This window comes from Trifolium pratense, linkage group LG2, assembly GCF_020283565.1.
Source record: "Trifolium pratense cultivar HEN17-A07 linkage group LG2, ARS_RC_1.1, whole genome shotgun sequence".
Taxonomy (NCBI): domain Eukaryota; kingdom Viridiplantae; phylum Streptophyta; class Magnoliopsida; order Fabales; family Fabaceae; genus Trifolium; species Trifolium pratense.
In genome coordinates, this window is record NC_060060.1 from 39,579,956 (window position 1) to 39,599,621 (window position 19,666).

The 19,666-nt window shown below is 33.8% G+C and overlaps 2 pseudogenes; both read left to right on the forward strand.

The window, feature by feature from the left end:
- The first annotated feature begins 985 nt into the window (after positions 1-985).
- Positions 986-13,807, forward strand: LOC123904690 (annotated as a pseudogene).
- A 1,385-nt stretch (positions 13,808-15,192) lies between these two features.
- LOC123904691 lies at positions 15,193-15,790 on the forward strand (annotated as a pseudogene).
- Positions 15,791-19,666: the final 3,876 nt, after the last annotated feature.

The following is a 19,666-nucleotide window of genomic DNA, read 5'->3' on the forward strand; positions in this document are numbered from 1 at the left end:
CCCTCGCGATGAGGAGGAGTACGATCTTTCTTCCGAGGAGTAACTTCGACCCTCTCTAGGTCGGGGCGTCGATGTTTGACGGCCGCCGGACGGGGAGGGGAAGAATCAGCCTGTTGTCTCCACGGGGGAGAGTTGGTCTTTCTGCGGCGCCGGTCTCTTTCCAGCGCGGCGATTCTTTCGCTTTGTTCGTCTAGCCGACGACCTTGAGCCTGCATGGCCTCCGTTGTTTGTTTGAGAGCAGCGATCAAGGCCGTGATCTCGGAATTGGCCAAGATTGCAGGTTGTCCAGCGTTGTTTGCTGGAGTTTCTTGTTTCAATTGCGGGCGTTTGCCCATCTGACGATCGGTTAGGATCTCGACGTCTTCTTCATCGGAAGAGAGTGAGGTTTCCCGTCCATCGCGGGAGTCGGTTTCTGGACCGCGTGGTACGGTGGTATCGTCACGCACCGGTGATAGAACGGTGTTATGCTGCGGCGGCGGTGAGGGTGGAACGTTGAGCACGTTCTCGTCGCCGGTATCGGTGTTGAGTTGCTGTGATGAACTAGCCATGGTGAAAGTTGTTGAGAGAATCGGTTTTTATCTTTGTTTCTTTAGGAAAGATTAAAGAAGGGGAGGAACTCAGTCCCCACAGACGGCGCCACTGATCGTACCTGGTGATCAGAATAGATTGATGGCCGGTACGTTGAGCAAGCGTCCACACCGAAGGGGGGGTTTGTACCTGCAGGTGCTCCGATGCCTAAGTCAGCAAGGTGAACAAGAGAGATACAAAAGAAGAGAGAGAAAGTTGAATGCTTAATGATTCAGAATACCTGGCTCTCCTGTATAGGAGAGCTTATATAGTGCCCCCAGCGCTGGGCCAAAGGTTGGTCTATTGGGCCTGGATAACCGGCCCAATAGGCCCAACTGCCAGGATAGCCCCTGTATCGTAGGGGAAGGCAGTTATTTGCCTCTATCCTGGTTTGGAGTCGTTCCGCTATTGGCGGGTAATGGATGACTCCGTGACGGATATGGTTGGTCAATGGAGCACGTGTTAAACATGCTGCTTAGCTGTTAAGCTAAGGCTGAATGAGTCGTCGTGCACGGATAACCGAGCACGTGATTAGCGCGGAGCTAATCTGTTATGTCGAGCAGGACACGTCATTGGCTGACGTGTCGGGGAAGTATCCCCTTATTGGGCCATGCCCCAAATGTCGGGCATAAGTGATTGGGCCAGCTCTTGGCCCAGTCCAGAACAGTTTTGGTGAAAAGTTGAAGAAGAGAGTGAAACTAGCAGCAGGGTAGGGAGGAGGCGCAGCACTGTTCATGGAGGAAAAGGATCGTGCACTGTGCTGCTAGCTACAGTGTTCTGTCCTTCTTGTTTCATTTTTTTGTTTTGTCAATTAATAATAATAATAATAATAATAATAATAATAATAATAATAATAATAATAATAATAATAATAATAATAATGTAATTAAGTAAAAACCAAATAAAAGGATGAAAAACAATTTAAGAAGAGAGTAGGACAAAATTAGGGTATAACACAACCCCTATGGGGTGAAAGAGATGATGCGGAGGCCAAGAACACCCTCGTCGCATGACCACCAACAGGTTCTACATGTTTAAAGAAAAAACTTGGATTTTTCGGGAGGAGGCGACACGTGAAAATTTAGAGAGAAGGCACAGGAAAAAAATCTAGAGAGATAAAGCGAGTTCTTGGTCATATATTGATGTAGTCTAATATTCACCTTTGCCTTAAAAGAAAATGATGAACTATTAAAAAGATGTATCATCAAATGTTAACACAACAGAGTATAAAGATGTATTATTTCTTCATTAAATTAAACTTATACATAATTCAAATATTACATACGAAATAGATTTGTCTTAAACCTAGATTTAAGGCAACAAAAAGGTTCTTCGGGACAACATGACGGAGGAGGTAACACAAAGCCATCCTTATTTGCACCCTTAATCGACTGTGCACTTTCTACCACTTGTCTACTAGAAATCTCTTGTGTGTTATGCACATCTTGTGCATATCCCGGCTGAATACTCACAACAGCAACAAGTAACACCACCAACTTCACCATCATCTTCAACGACATCTTCATCATATATATTAAAACTTATTTTCTAAACAATACTCAAGTGTTTAGATTATTATTGAGGTGGATGTTAAGAAAATGTACTTATTTATATGCATAATGAAAACATTAACAAATATACTCACTTTTTAGATACATTGAAAGTTTGATGTATCTAGTCTATATTACAGTCTAGATACATCAAACTTTGAATGTATCTAAAAAGTAAATTTTTTTCTTATAATTAGGACCAAAGGGAGTATATAATTGAATTCATTAATTAATGTCTAAATCAAGAAATTATTTGACTTTTTTTTTTGTAAGTAATTATTTTGTCTTTTTAATCATATCTATAAGAGATAAGAGATTATTTTATTCATTAATATTTGACCATTTTTTGACCAATTATTATTTTCTTTCTTTTTCTTTTGCAAAGGAAGTTCAATTTTAAAAAAGAAAGTTTTGAGCAATTTTTCATTTGAATTTCCACTTAACAAAATTTCTTTCACACATCTGTAAAAATAAATAAATTAATTTCTTGTAAAATAAATGGAGTTAATTATAGGGTAAATAGTGTTATACCCCCCTGCAAAATAGGCGAGTTTTGCGTTACCTCCCTGCAAAATATTTTTTTGAGATTACCCCCCTGCAATGTCAAGATTCTTTGCGTTACCCCCCTGGCTTAACAAGTGGGCATATGACATGGAAGAATCTTGACGTGGCATGACACGTGGAAATTAATTTATTTTTTATTTATTTTTAATTGCCAACTCATTAATTAATGTGGGGTTTTAATTAAAAAAATGAAAAAAAAAACTTAAAAGTTGTTATATTTTTATGAACTTACTTAAAAGAAAGTTTTGTTTTTTTTTTTTTGACTAAAAGTTGTTATTATATATATAAAAAAAATTCTTATATATATATATATATATAATAACTAATAATAGAGTAACCAAAAAAAAAAACGAAGATGAAAAAAAACTAATAATAATAATAGTAACCAAAAAACTAATAATAATAATAATAACTAATATTATTATTAGTTAAAATATGTGATTGCAGTTTTTTTTTTTGGTTATATTAGTTAAAATATGTGACTGCAGTTTTTTTTTTTTATTACTCTATTATTATTATTATTATTATTATTATTATTAGTTTTTTGGTTACTATTATTATTATTATTATTATTATTATTATATATTATTATTATATATTATTAGTATATATTATTATTATTATTATTATTAGTTTTTTGGTTACTATTATTATTATTAGTTTTTTTTCATCTTCGTTTTTTTTTTTGGTTACTCTATTATTAGTTATTATATATATATATATATATAAGAATTTTTTTTATATATATAATAACAACTTTTAGTCAAAAAAAAAAACAAAACTTTCTTTTAAGTAAGTTCATAAAAATATAACAACTTTTAAGTTTTTTTTTTCATTTTTTTAATTAAAAACCCACATTAATTAATGAGTTGGCAATTAAAAATAAATAAAAAATAAATTAATTTCCACGTGTCATGCCACGTCAAGATTCTTCCATGTCATATACCCACTTGTTAAGCCAGGGGGGTAACGCAAAGAATCTTGACATTGTAGGGGGGTAATCTCAAAAAAATATTTTGCAGGGGGGTAACGCAAAACTCGTCTATTTTGCAGGGGGGTATAACACTATTTACCCTTAATTATATATTTAAATTATTGAAATGATATGTTAGTTTTTAAAGTTATAATTCAATTCAAAATACTATAATACAGGCTTAAATGCATTTTTGTTCCCCTATTTTGATATTTTTAAACTTTTGGTTCCGCTATTAGCCTATTACATTTTTTATGGCCCCCCTCTCAATTTAATGATGTGACATTAACATGACAAAGTTGACTAAGAAATATTAGCTTCCATGTCATTAGTTTGTTTCATATAATTTATTTTAATTATTAACTAATAAAATTATATAAAACAAATAATCTTTGAAAATAGGTTTAGTCTTGTGGTGAGGGGTTTGGGTAGTAGTTATAGGTCCTGAGTTCGATTCTCAGTTCATTGTAAACAAAATATATATATATATGTTCCGGTAAAGAACATATGGGATTTGTATTATTCAAGATTGATAATGGATACAAGTATGATCAGAGAAAAAAAATTGTTTCTCTTTACAAGATTGAAAGAATTGTGTGTAGAATGAATGAATTCTCTATTTATAGGCAAAAACCTCCACCTCTTGCTTCTCAGGTAACTGTCTTGCTTGTAGAGGAATTCATGGGTAGTGGGCGGTTTCTTTTCCTTCTTCTCCAAGCTTCTTCCTACTTCTCCAAGCCATGGTGGATCATGCTTATCTTGTGTTTTTCATGGTTGTTTTCACGCTTCTCCTTTAGATGTTCCTTGAGATATTTTAATTGGACTTGAGTGATTTGGGCTTTCTAGGTTGGGCCTTAACAAATTACACCTTGGTCCATTGCCCGGTACACAACCCCTAAGCACGAGGCTTCAGGAAGGCGAAGTGCTTTTGATTGAAATAACTTGGCGATTATTATGCTTCGGCGTTGTTCTATGTCGCCTATTTGTTGCTGACTCATATTCCTTGTTTGCTTGTCGCCTTGTCCTTCCTTTTGTTGTTGATATTTATTAGCTAATGTGTACGCCCTTCTATGGCTTTGAATACTGTTGTCATTGTTTCTTGGCGACTTTGAGCAAGTTGGCAAGTCGCCCTTCCTCCTTTTCCATTGTATTTGCATTTTCAAGCTAGCGTTGTCACCAATCTCGCCTCTTCTTTTTTCGCTATTTGTCCCTCCTTGTCTTCTTGAAATCAAATTAAAACTTTGTGGCTAGTAACTTCTGCTTCTTCTACTCAACATGAGTTTCTTATTTTCTTTTGACATTCTATATTTAAGAATTGTAAGTAGTCGGGCGTAATCTGTCTCGCCACTTTTTTGTTGTAGTTGATTTTCGTACCGTCGGGCTTGCACGCCTTATTTTGTAACTGTTGTTTCTTGGCGATTTAGAAAGAATTGGCGCTGCTCAGAGTCGCCCTTCCACTTACTTGCATTTAGCGTTGAAAGTAATCTCGCCTTTGAAATTTTTAACTTTGCACCTGCAATGTCTTTGGCTCTTTAAATATAATTATATATCATTTATGAATAACTTTATACTTGTTGCCTTTTGGCGGTTGCAAATGATTTGGCGTTATAATGAATCGTCTTGCTTTGCTGCACGTAAGATTTTTCTGCCGGCGTTGTTAATGATCTCGCCTTCTTTCATATTGCTGGACTTTATGGCCATAGCACTTTTCATATGCATATTTTTGGTTCAGAGCCGGTTAGCGTTTATTGGTCTAGAGTAGAGCCGGTTGACCTTTATTCCAGAGCCGATTAACCTTTATTGGTCTAGAGCCGGTTGGCTTTTATTCTTGGTTCATAGCCCGTAACTTAATCAGGTTGACCTTGAATTTACTTGGTTCAGAGCCCGTAACTTAATCAGGTTGACCTTTATTCCATCACCGGTTAGCCTTTATTGGTCTAGAGCCGGCTGACTTCATTTATGGTTCAGAGCCGGCAACTTAATCAGGTTGACCTTTATTCCAACACCGATTAGCCTTTATTGGTCTAGAGCCGGCTGACTTCATTTATTCTTGGTGTAGTAGCTCTGTCTTTTTAGAGTACTATTTGGACTCACCACCTTTGTTTGTTGTCCTGCATTATGATCAACTTGATACTTTCATTAGATAAATGATAATTTGTGCTTATGTTATTAGAAGAAGTAACGCCAATATATCAAACTTAGTCAAATAAGAGTCTAACCATAATAGGATATGGATAAGTGTTAGTGAACATGTTAACATCAGCAACACTTTACAGAAAATTTATAAGACTAAACTTCAGCAATTATTATAAGATTATGAGTAATGACTTGTGGTTGAATATAACCAATTCTTCACCAAATGTGACTAATTATAGAATGCCAATAATTATAGTGTTGATGAAAGGGTTTCATGTTTTAACCAAATGTCATAACTGATGACGCTGAATGAATTATATGTTCTCTTCCAATAATATAGATTCATCTAGGTGGCTTTTATATATATTGATTATTGAAAGGAACAGATAAAATGTTAGATTTCATCAAGGAGATTTAAAATGATATCACCTGGGTTATGATCATTCGAGCTAACCGATGATCCGACATAGCTTTCCTTCTCACTGTGTTGCAGGAGAAAAGTGTTCCACCTCGCCGTGGCGCGAGAGAAAAGTGTTACGCCTAGCCGTACATTATTCGTATCTGCCCTTATCACATTTGTTCATTATCTTGCACTTTCAAACTGTGGTCCACCTTGCAGCGTATTCATCATTAAATCGCCATATATAGTTCCGACGTTTGTTCCGGTGGTTTCCTCAAAAGAGTAACATGATTTTGACGGTGATGGCGTCCGTGTTTGAAACAACGATGACCGAAGTTACAACACCGACAATCGACAGCGAGACGACGACATTGGGGGCGACAGTTTGGCGAGACAGCAGGTTCAGATCCACGCCATTGATCAAACAAAATTAAACATGAATGAATCAAATTAAAATAGAGGCAACAAATGAATGAACTGAATAAAAATGAGAAACGAGTCGAACAAAACTTCTATCAGTTAAGATAGAAACGGTACAAGCCGACGTAAAGCAGATTTTCTCCATTCAAATACACAAATTATCCTATAAGCGGTACACTAAATATAACCTGTATTAGTTAGATAAACATACTGATAAATCATGGTTGGTGATAAATAGTAAGGACTTAATTATGCTATTGGATATTGTCATCCTAACACCATTATTATGGCCTGATTTTCACATTCTTAATAAAATGTCATATACAAAGCAATGTTCTATCCTTAAGGACAAATATGGTTTTACTCTGTATTTTTTACTCTCCAGCTAGAGTGATTGTGTTTAATAAACTCAACACCCTTCTACTTGTATATGACAAAGACAATTTTGATCCTTGTGTGGAAAATCCCTTCAGGACGACGAAATGCATGCGGATGAACTTCTCCGTTGTAAAATTGAAAGTGTTCTAAAACAATATCTGATATGATGTTATTGTTAAGAGTTGAACGAGATGAAACTTTGAGGCCTGGGAATCGTTTTACCGAGGACATAGGGGGTTTGTATTATTCAAGATTGATAATGGATACAAGTATGATTAGAGAGAAAAAATTGTTTCTCTTTACAAGATTGAAAGAATTCAATCTTGTAGAATGAATGAATTGTCCTCTTCCCTTTATCATAGGTGATGACCCTTTAATTTTTATATATATAGAACATTTTTCTAGTTATTGTTCTAACAAAGATTTAAAGGTTGTGATTTATAATTAACTTTGTTGTTTTGTTTTTGATATTTTGAATTAGCAAATGAGGCTTTTGAGAAGGTTGCAAATGTAGGGCTTCATGTGAATATGATTTTGTACCTACGGAATGAGTATCATGCAGACCCTTCAACTGTAGCTATCATAATATTCTTGTGGAATGCTGGATCCAATTTTATGCCACTTTTTGGTGCTTTTCTTTCTGATTCTTGCCTTGGTCGATTTCATGTTATTGCTTGGGGAACAATCATCAACCTTCTTGTAAGCTAATTATCATATACTAATCCGTCCTTGGGCTAGATACTAAGTCTTAAAAAAAAAAAACACTATTAGGCACATATTTATAACTTATAAGCACTAAAAAATATTGCAGGGAATCATTATGTTATGGCTTACTGCAATAATTAGGCATGCAAGGCCACCAGATTGCAAAAATGGACAAACATGTGAAACAGCAACAGGAATGCAATACGTTTCTTTTCACTTCATTTGCTATAATGTCTATTGGAGCTGGTGGTATTAGGCCATGTTCTTTAGCTTTTGCAGCTGATCAAATCAACAATCCGAAAAATGAGAGAATCATGAAGAGTTTCTTTAATTGGTATTATGTTTCAGTTGGTGTTTCAGTAATGATTTCAGTGGTATTCATAGTATACGTTCAAGTTAAAGCTGGATGGGTTATTGGTTTTGGAATTCCTGTGGGTCTTATGTTGTTATCTTCTGTCATGTTTTTCTTGGGATCTTTTATGTATGTTAAAGTGAAACCAAACAAAAGCTTGCTTGCTGGATTTGCTCAAGTAATTGTTGCATCATGGAAAAACAGACATTTGACACTTCCTCATCCAAACAACTCTGGTTTGTGGTATTTCCATAATGGCTCTAATCTTGTTCAGCCAACGGAGAAAGCAAGGTACGTACTGTTTTGTCTAGCTTATTCAATTTATGGAATCTGGATTGCATGACGTCATTGACTACACGCAATCACGCAGTCAGAGAGATTGTGAGATTTTGACCGTCCGATCTCCCTGGTTTTGTGATTATGCGATTGCATGTAGTTAGTGAATGCAGTAAGATTTTATTGGATGACGGATCCGAGTTTGGATACGTATATATGTCAATTTTTCATTAATTTTAATCATCAAACTAAAAATTTAAGCTTATAAAATTTGAAAAACTATGATTTTTATTAATAAACTTAAATTTTAAGTTATATGTATTTTTAAAATATAAAAATATTAACTATAAAATCACAACTATAAATAAATGTTCAATTTATATCTACTACATTTTAATGTTCATAATTGTTGAGATAATCTTGTAATATTCGACAGTTGAATTCAATATGTTTTGATTCTCCATTTCTCCCTAGGTTCTTGAACAAGGCTTGCATTATAAAGAACAGAGAAGAAGATTTAGACTCTAATGGAATGCCAACTGATCCATGGAGTATATGTACAGTAAGACAAGTAGAGGAGTTGAAAGCAGTGATCAAAGTCCTTCCCATTTGGTCAACTGGAATCACAATGGCCATTACAATAAGTCAACAATCATTTTCTGTGGTCCAAGCAGAAACTATGAATAGAATGGTTCACAACTTTGAGATTCCATCAACAAGTTATGGTGCATTTGCAATCCTCACCTTAACCATATGGGTAGCTATTTATGACCGCATTATAGTTCCTTTGTTAACAAAATACACTAAGAAAGGAAAAGGACTCAGTTTAAAGCAAAGAATGGGAATTGGTATAGCAATATCATGTTTAGCTATGATCGCTGTCGTTTCGTGATCAAAATAAGTTTTAATTAAGAAAAGTAGTAACAAGGTAATTAACCTTGGTCGTCTCACAAGGACCTCTAATTTAATAATTAGTAAAAATAAGAACAATGAATAACACAATTAAATATGGGGTTTTGGGTTTGTTTAGATCGAAAGAGTATTAGAAATTCAATTGATAAAAAGACGATCAATCCATTGGTTTTAGGAAAACTTCGTTATGATTCTATCCTCGGTTCACATAAAATATTGTTTATATATTCATGCCTTGGTTGGTTTATAAGACCGATTATACAAGCGATAAACAGTTTATACGAATTCATTCGATTAAGCAAAGAATGTGTTCAACTAACCATGAGTAGTGAACAAGCGTCACTTAGAACACGGTTTGTATCATGACAGATTTCGACCAACCCTTTTTTGCTAAGCACGAAAAAACCTATATCAATTCCTATTCGAACTAGTCATACAAGCGATGAATCAATCCGAAAAGTCTCACAATATATAACTCAAAATAGAGATTAAGCATCACTATATTCGAGTTTCATAAATAAATAAAGAGCATGAATTGATAAGAGAAGACAGTAAATAAATAAACTGAATTACTATTAAGAATTGAACCTCAAGAAGTCATGAACGATGTTCCCGTATACCAATGAATCAACCTAGGGTTTTTAGGCTTCCATGAGAGCAAAGCAGCCCTTCTTTTCTATTTTGCGTGAAATCAGAATTTTTAAAACCCTAGCTGTGTTTTTGCTTAAGTACTCAGAGAAAATTGGGCTTCAAAAGCTACGGGTCGAAAAACATAAGTTTGACCCGAAATTACATTATTTTCATAAAGTCTGGAACATAAACGTAAATATTTGACACACTTGCGCTCCGAACTGGGTATTGGCCTCAACATGAAAGTTGTAGCTCTTGATCTCAGCTTTCCAACGCATCTTCCGGCGGCTCAATCCGATATTCGTAGCTCCAGTTATGACCTGCAGACTGGAAGGGTGTCAAAGTGCTATTTATTCATAAATTAAGTGCGAAAATAAAATAAAGTTAGAAATAAACTTAAATATAAAAACACATTAAAATAGTAAAAATAGTAAATTAAACCATAGGAATACACTAGTACAATAGTAAAAGAATGTGCATTAAAATGCACTGATCAAATTCCCCCACACTTATTCTTTTGCTCTCCTGAGCAAAACTCAAGTTTAAAGACTAAAGTAAAACTTTTTTATTTTATTTTACTATTTTTTTTTAATTGACAGAAAAATAAAATAACTAAATGTTCCCCCCACACTTAAAACATACATTGTCCGCAATGTATAACAATAAGCATAAAGTGAGAAAAGGAAGGAACACACCCGAGGAGCTAAGTTATAGCAGCTGGAAAGTCCATGTCCGGCGGTTTTGGTGGAGGCCTTTCTGCACTACGAACACATGAAACAAGAAAAAGCAAATAGCACGTGAGCTTGTATAATAGTACAGAATTCGGTGGCTTAGGAGGAATAACCAGCACATATAGTGAACCTGCGTTAACAAAAGCATGGAAATCACAAAATCCACAATTAACTTGTGAGTCAGGTAAAATAGGTGGAAGAGATGCATAAATGGTGAAGGACAACTGCATATTGTGTGGCTTAATCCGAGGCTCCACCACCAATTTTTCTGCTATGGGCAATAGTTGCTTCCGACTAAAATCCACATTTTTTGTGTCAACTTCAAGAGTTATTGAATTTGTTTGAATTTCTGCACAAGTGGTTGTCGGCATCAAAATGTCTTCTCCTAAAATGACTGCACTGATCTCATGACAAACATTACAAACACCACATTCACAAGCAACAATTTCAAAAGATTTATCTACTTCAAGAGAAGTATATGATTCATCCAAATCAAAATTTTGTGGTGTAATATTCTCTTTCATGCATTCACTTGAGTTTGTGTTATTTATTTTATGTTCATCAGATGAAACAAACAATGTTTTAATGGGCTCACCTGAAGTTTCATCAACACTTGTATCACATTGCATTACCTCTAAGAGTGCAGCAGGTTGTACATCAACATGAGACATCTTCTCCTCTTGAATTCGATGGACGGTGGAGATTATTTGTTCAACTTGATCAGTTTGGACTTTCATAACTTGCATATGTTGAAGAAATTGCAAATGATCTTCAGCCATTCTCTTATTATTTTCAGCCATCTGCATTATCATTTCTTCCAAACTAGGTTGTGGTTCAACTACCAATGAATCAATTTGCTGAAACTGTGGATGTGACCAAATAGGCTGTTCTTCAAGATATGAATTTTGTTCTTGATAGTATTGTCCTTGAAAATTACCTACAAATTGGGTCTCACCACAAAGAGCAGTATCTAACAATATAGGACATGCATCACTAATATGAAAACTCGAAGAACAAATATTACACATCACAGTTGGAATATGATTTTGATAGCATGTTTGTTGTTTTCTTGCATCCAAGCAATTAATTATATAAGTCAACTGGTCCAATGAATCTTCCATTTTTTTTATAGTTTTTTTTTTTTTTTGTCTAAATGAAATGAAGAGAAAAATAAAAAATTGAGTCAAATAAAATCTAAAAAAAATAAAAATACCACCTAAAATCTCTAAAAATCAAACAAATCTATATATAATTTTTTTGGATTTTTTTAAATATATGGAAAATTCAAAAAAAATAAAAAGTGGTCTAAACGAAGGAATTTCGCAATCTCAGCCTGAATTTTCGTATCAAAGATACGAAAGTTTTGTTCCTTGATTTTTTTCGGATTTGTGGACCAAATTTCGGATCAATCCGAGATATGAACCGAAAATTAATTATTTTTCAGCTTCACTACAAAATTCAACGTCAGAACCTGAAACACAACTAAAACTCACAAAACAAAATTGTTAGTAATGTTAGTTATTTCTCAATTTTACTAATCCTAATCAGAGATCCCCGGCAACGGCGCCAATTTGATCGCTGTCGTTTCGTGATCAAAATAAGTTTTAATTAAGAAAAGTAGTAACAAGGTAATTAACCTTGGTCGTCTCACAAGGACCTCTAATTTAATAATTAGTAAAAATAAGAACAATGAATAACACAATTAAATATGGGGTTTTGGGTTTGTTTAGATCGAAAGAGTATTAGAAATTCAATTGATAAAAAGACGATCAATCCATTGGTTTTAGGAAAACTTCGTTATGATTCTATCCTCGGTTCACATAAAATATTGTTTATATATTCATGCCTTGGTTGGTTTATAAGACCGATTATACAAGCGATAAACAGTTTATACGAATTCATTCGATTAAGCAAAGAATGTGTTCAACTAACCATGAGTAGTGAACAAGCGTCACTTAGAACACGGTTTGTATCATGACAGATTTCGACCAACCCTTTTTTGCTAAGCACGAAAAAACCTATATCAATTCCTATTCGAACTAGTCATACAAGCGATGAATCAATCCGAAAAGTCTCACAATATATAACTCAAAATAGAGATTAAGCATCACTATATTCGAGTTTCATAAATAAATAAAGAGCATGAATTGATAAGAGAAGACAGTAAATAAATAAACTGAATTACTATTAAGAATTGAACCTCAAGAAGTCATGAACGATGTTCCCGTATACCAATGAATCAACCTAGGGTTTTTAGGCTTCCATGAGAGCAAAGCAGCCCTTCTTTTCTATTTTGCGTGAAATCAGAATTTTTAAAACCCTAGCTGTGTTTTTGCTTAAGTACTCAGAGAAAATTGGGCTTCAAAAGCTACGGGTCGAAAAACATAAGTTTGACCCGAAATTACATTATTTTCATAAAGTCTGGAACATAAACGTAAATATTTGACACACTTGCGCTCCGAACTGGGTATTGGCCTCAACATGAAAGTTGTAGCTCTTGATCTCAGCTTTCCAACGCATCTTCCGGCGGCTCAATCCGATATTCGTAGCTCCAGTTATGACCTGCAGACTGGAAGGGTGTCAAAGTGCTATTTATTCATAAATTAAGTGCGAAAATAAAATAAAGTTAGAAATAAACTTAAATATAAAAACACATTAAAATAGTAAAAATAGTAAATTAAACCATAGGAATACACTAGTACAATAGTAAAAGAATGTGCATTAAAATGCACTGATCAAGCTACATTAGTTGCAGCATTAGTAGAGAAAAAGAGAAGAAATGAAGCAATTACAGATGGCTTTATAGATAATCCTAAAGGTGTAGTGAACATGTCAGCAATGTGATTAGTGCCTCAACATTGTTTAGTTGGTTTTGCTGAGGCATTTAATGTGATTGGACAAATTGAGTTTTATTATTCACAATTTCCTAAAACTATGTCTAGTATTGCTGTTGCTTTTTACGCTCTTGGATTTGGGACAGGAAATTTGGTTGCCAGTATTATAGTTAAGGTTGTTAAAATTGGGACACAAAGAGGAAGTGAAGTTAGTTGGTTATCATCAAATATCAATCAAGGGCACTATGATTACTACTATTGGTTACTCACTATTCTAGGTTTGGTTAATTTGTTATACTTCTTGTTGTGTAGTTGGGGTTATGGGAGTGTTGAAGATATCAAAAATTGGGATGAAGAAGATGAGGAAGAACATATGTAGTAGTTGATTGATTAATCCAAAGGGTTATATTTTATAATGATTGTATTGCTAAACTTGGCTTCTTCTTTTTTCCTTTGGCAAGAGGAAGTGTGGCTTTTTCCTGGTTACAGGAGGGCAAGTAAATGTATTTTTATAATTAAATAAATGAATGGATGTTTTATAAAAACTTGTAAATTGACAAGTTAGGAATTACTTTTTGAATGTAATTTTTTACCATCATCTTCTAGTTGTATTTTTTACAAGAATCATTTAGTTCTAGTTGTGGTTGCTATTGATAAACTAAACAACCAACCATTGCAATGATTAATACATTGAATTTAGTTATAACTTATGATGCATAAAAATAATTATGAATTAGATGCAGGGATTGGCCTAAAGTTATCAAGTTCTTGCCACAGCTTTTTCATCTTAGTATAGTGTGTAGAAACAGAAGTGTCACCTTGCTTAAGGATGTAAATTTCTTCTTGTATATCAGAAATGCGAAAAACATCACCTTGATAGAAGCGTTCTTTAAGATCTTGCCAAATTTCTGATGCAGTATCCATCCACAAGACACTTTGTGAGATTTCAGCATCAACAGCATTAGGGATCCATGACATTATCATAGTGATGCATCTATCCCAAGCAAGAGAATCGTGATCTTCATCATCTGGTCTAGGCAAAGATCCATTGATGAAATGAAGCTTATTCTTGGATCTGAGTGCCATAGTCATGGCTCGAGACCATGAGTGGTAATTCAAGCCTGATAGTGGTGGAGTAATTAACCAAGATGAGACCAGGATTTTCATTTTGATGTATAAAGTAAGGATTGAGAATGTCATTTTGATAACCCTTGTTATGATTCTGAGATGCAGAACCAGAATGACCCCCATGAACGCTAGCATTGCTATCAACAGACATTGTTGAAGGAATGAAGAGTCAAAGATGAAACAAGGAAAAAGAAAGAAACAGAATGGGAATCTTGCAGAGAAAGAAACTGCAAAGAATGAAAAACAAAGATGCAATTTCAAGGAAGAATTGCAGAAAACGAGAAAGGGATCATAACCAGATGATCAAGTTGCAGAGTTTAGGCGCGAATTGAGCCAAACGAAGGAAAGAAAGAATGAAAACTTTATTATTCAACTTGATTATTACAATCTCAATGTTCTACCTTATATACAAGTTAAGGGTTCATAACCAACTAGTAGAAGTAGTTGTAACTAACTAAAACTGTTTCTAACAAGTAAAACTAACTAACTTGGTAACTTGTATTACAAGCGACAGTGAATTTATCTCAATTCACTTATCATCAACAATAGTATCATAATTAGGCTAAAAAGTGTTAATTTTTGCTTATATTTCATTCAAGGATTTTTTTATTGGCACAACATTTCATTCAGAGATATATGAGCTATTTTTTGCGTATAAATCATTTGATTATTCCGGAGTCAGTATGTTTTTAGGCTATAATAAATTCCGAATTTTAGTCAGTATATTTTGGAGTTGCATCCTAAGTAAAGGAGTGTATTAGGTTTATGTCGTGAATGAAATGTTTCGTTGACTAATTTTCTCAGGCAAGGATACTCACAGAGCCTGGATTTGATGCTTTTGAGGAGAATCCACCACCGTATGAGCATGATAGTTCTAATCATGAAAGTTCAATTCATCATCCTGAAGCTTTTCCTCACACTAACAACTTAGGCCAGCGAATTTAGATGTGAAAATCAAGAGCAGGGAAGCAGTCATTGGTGTTTCAGATAAGGATACCAACATTCCCGATGGAAATACTTCTTGTCTTGCAACGTGCAAAACAAGTGATATGGATAATGATCCAATGAGAACTTTTAGTTATGAAGCAACGGAGGGGGAAGATAGAGAAAGTGGTGGTTTCAGGTCATGTGTTGGAACTCGCTGGTTCTGCGCTCCTGAATTGCCTTAGAAATTGATTTCTGGTCACTTGGATGTATTTTTGCTGAGCTCTTGACTCTTAAGCCCTTGTTATGATCCGGCTAGGATGGCTACAACAATGGAGCTACTCCATGACAAGTACTTTAATAAATAACCTCTTCCTGTTCCTGTTTCTGAATTGCGAGTTCCTTTGACCAGAAATACAAAAGATGAGGATTCTGTTGGTGGGTGGCAGGTTACAATGACATGGGTTCTGATTCTGATTTCGATAACTTTGGCCCACCAGAACTGGTACCGGTTTCTCCATACAGTTTCCTTGAGCTTGATGGATTTGAGGTACACCATTTTCTGGGAATCGCTGTTTTCGTTTTTGTTGTTCTACTAATATTTACTCACAGAACATCATATGGAATGTCTGCAGTGACGAGACTATATGTAAGAAAATATCTTTTTCTGTTATAACATGTGTGAACTAAAGGATAAATTCTGAAAAGCAAGCAGCAAAACGGAATGTTAGTGTTACAAATTACAATGATATCTGTAGTTGATGTAATAGAGCATTTTTTTTTTCTTGACTAATAATAGAGCATTTTTTGAACACTGAACTTTCTGCGATTGGACTAAACTCCTACGGTCCTACAGTTAAATGTTGCCAAGTCGAAATTTTCGCAACTCCACTATATTCAGAGAGCCAAATGTCCTTTTTTCTTTGAAATCCTTATTCTCTTAAAACTCAATCAAAACTGAAAGAAAATAGAAGGATACCTACAGGACCAAGCACCGAGTATCATGACTCCATAAAATATTTGTTCTGTCCTGTATCATGATTGGTTATGTTATGTCCAATATATCTTTTGCCTGCGTTCTCAACGGTGCATCCAATTTGTGAGGGAACTGAAGTCAAAAGTCAGAACATGTTCTTGTGTAGGCATGCAATCTGTAACTGATAATGAATACCACTTGCTCTGCAGACGCAGCCTAAATTTGGTTATTGGTTTCTATTTGCACTTTTGATTGTAAGTTCTTTCTGTTCTTTATTATTGATCATGTATTTTATAGGTCTTATTTATTGATTCTGTATTGATTCATCAGAGCAGGGAGTAATCTCCATCTATCTTAGTCAAAAACTGAAGTTGCATAAATTGTGGTGCAAGCCCTGCCCTACAATTATAGAGTGGTTGTTCCGATAAGTAAGTGAGCAAGTTAAACATTTTGGTTGTGGAGAGTGCACAGGGTGCATTGGCTACATAGCTTATATGAGTATTGACTTGAAGTCTTCAACACTAAATAACACACTACATGTTTAATAATTAGGAGTTTATCCACTAAAACAAAATAAAAGAACAAAAGAAAACAATTTAGACTTTTTTATCATAAAAAAAAGTTAATATTTCAAGACTCTTAAGGAAAGTCAAGTTCTAAAGAGAAGACAAGTCCTGAAGAACTATCATAGCCTCTTAAAGTTATCAGAAGTGTGCCCCATCGCATCTGATCGTGCAACGATGGCTTCACAAACTTGCCTATCGTGGTACGATGCGCCTCATCGTGGCACGATGAGTTGAATTTGTTTTCTAAAAAAAAACATATTTACTTCAAAATAAAAACAAATCCATCGTGTTGCGATGGCTCTCATCGTGACACGATGTACCAGCGAATTTCTTCCTTATTTGCTCTTTTTTATGCGTTTTCCATATTTCTTGCTTCTTGGTCAAGTAACTTCATATCTTTAGGTCTTTGCTTGCATTTGGTCTTCAATAATTACTAAAACTATTAAAAACTAACCTAAAATACTACTAAAATCACTATATAAATTCCCGTCATCAATATCTCTAATGAAAATGCCTCATAAACCGTACAATAGTAGCTAATATCATTTAGTCCAAAAAAAAAAAACAGCTCATATCATCAATTCATGATCAACAACAATTAATTCATAACAACTATTTTTTAATAATTACCAAGTTCTATCGTTACCAATTAATCCATATATTATAAGTATTTAATCTATATAAGAAAGTTAATTGTTCTGGAAAATTTCAAAATGTCCTTACTTAAGCTGCTGTCATGTGTCCAATGAAAGGACAATTAGTGTCCAAAAATTTTGTAACTGAACTAAAAGTACACATCCAACCAAGCCACATGAACCAATTGGGAAATTGTGAGTAGAAAAGTGCTTTTTCAAACTACCATTTGCTAACATAACCAAGCCACATGAGCCATTTGTCTCATTTTGAGTGGAAAATTGCTTTTTCTAACTAAGCCATCTAAGCAACTAAAATATTCCACACTTTCCCTCTCATTGTGAAATTCAAATTTTGAACTCAAATGTTAAAATTCAATGTTTTATTACCTTCTAACTGATATATAAATTTTAGCTATCGTATACGGGATAAATTATCACTGATAAAAATTCAAAATAATTATCATATGCGAGACAAATTCTTACTAATAAAAATTTCAAAAAAACTATTTTACAGGGGTAAATTCTAACTGATATATAAATTTTAACTATCATATATGTGATAAATTATCACTAATAAAAAATTTAAAATAATTGTCATATGTGAGACAAGTTCTTACTAATAAAAATTTCAAAAAAACTATTTTACACGGGATAAATTTTAACTATCGTATACGGGATAAATTATCACTGATAAAAAAAATTCAAAATAGTTATCATTTGTGAGACATTTGTTCTAACTAATAAAAATTTCAAAAAAACTATTTTACACAGGGTAAATTCTAACTGATATATAAGTTTTAACTATCATATACGGGTTAAATTATCGCTGATAAAAAATTCAAAATAATTATCATATGCGAGACAAGTTCCTACTAATAAAAATTTCAAAAAAACTATTTTATACGAGATAAATTTTAACTGATATATAAATATGTTCTATGTAATTGTTTCTTTCAATTCAAATATTTATAATTACAACCAATTTTGATTACCAAATTATAATTTAAAAAAATGTCGTCGTAACATTACGACCCGTGCAATAGCATGGGTCTATTACGTATAAATTATTAATCGATCTCTTATATGGAAAGAAACTTGCAAAGAAAGATGTCTTTGAGCGACATAAGACGTACATATCGACACCCCGTTGCTTCCTTTAACTAAGATATATATGATCAATTATTTTTGTACAATATCGACTTTAAGAAACTTTCCTACTTTCTTGGAGGAAAAAGATATGGTATTGACTAACAAAACTAACAAAAGATATGGCACGACATCAATGTAGTGTGATCCCATGACATTTAAGATATCACTTTCTTTACTAAGAATATATACGTAGTTTTTATTGGCCCAATATAGGCACAATAATGGTACTGCTTCAGAGTATAGGTGCAGAAACGGCGCAATCTTGCGCTTCATGCACACTAAGCTATCACACAAAAGCATGGAATGAAAGAAAGAAAGGGAGATGTTGGTATAATCACTTATTCTTAAGATATGTAAACAAAAATTATAACAACTCTATTTATAAGGATTGCCTTGTTAGCTAAGTAATTGAATCAACTACCTAACTAACTAAAAAAGAATTTCCTAACAGTTTTAACTAACTAGATTGGTTATTATATATGGATTAGTTTCACAGCAATTTTGAGATGGGGAGAGTTTCAAACTATAATTAATCTCATATGTTTTACTCCCTTCATCCTTTATTATAATTTCGACCAATTTCACATATATTAAAAAAAACAATTGTAGTGCAGTAGTCAATTCAATTCAATTATATCCTTCATAAAAGTTGTAATTTAATAGAAAAATGTTATGCGAACATAAAGTAAAAAATAAAAATACAATAACATGCATAAAATGGATGAACGAGGGTGTCGTATATTTGTCTGAAAATTTTGATGTTCCAATAGAAACCCTCAATTTTATATATTCTAAAGAGTCGCAAAACTTACACATATTCATTACTCAAAAGTGAAAAATGACGAGTTTAAATTTATACA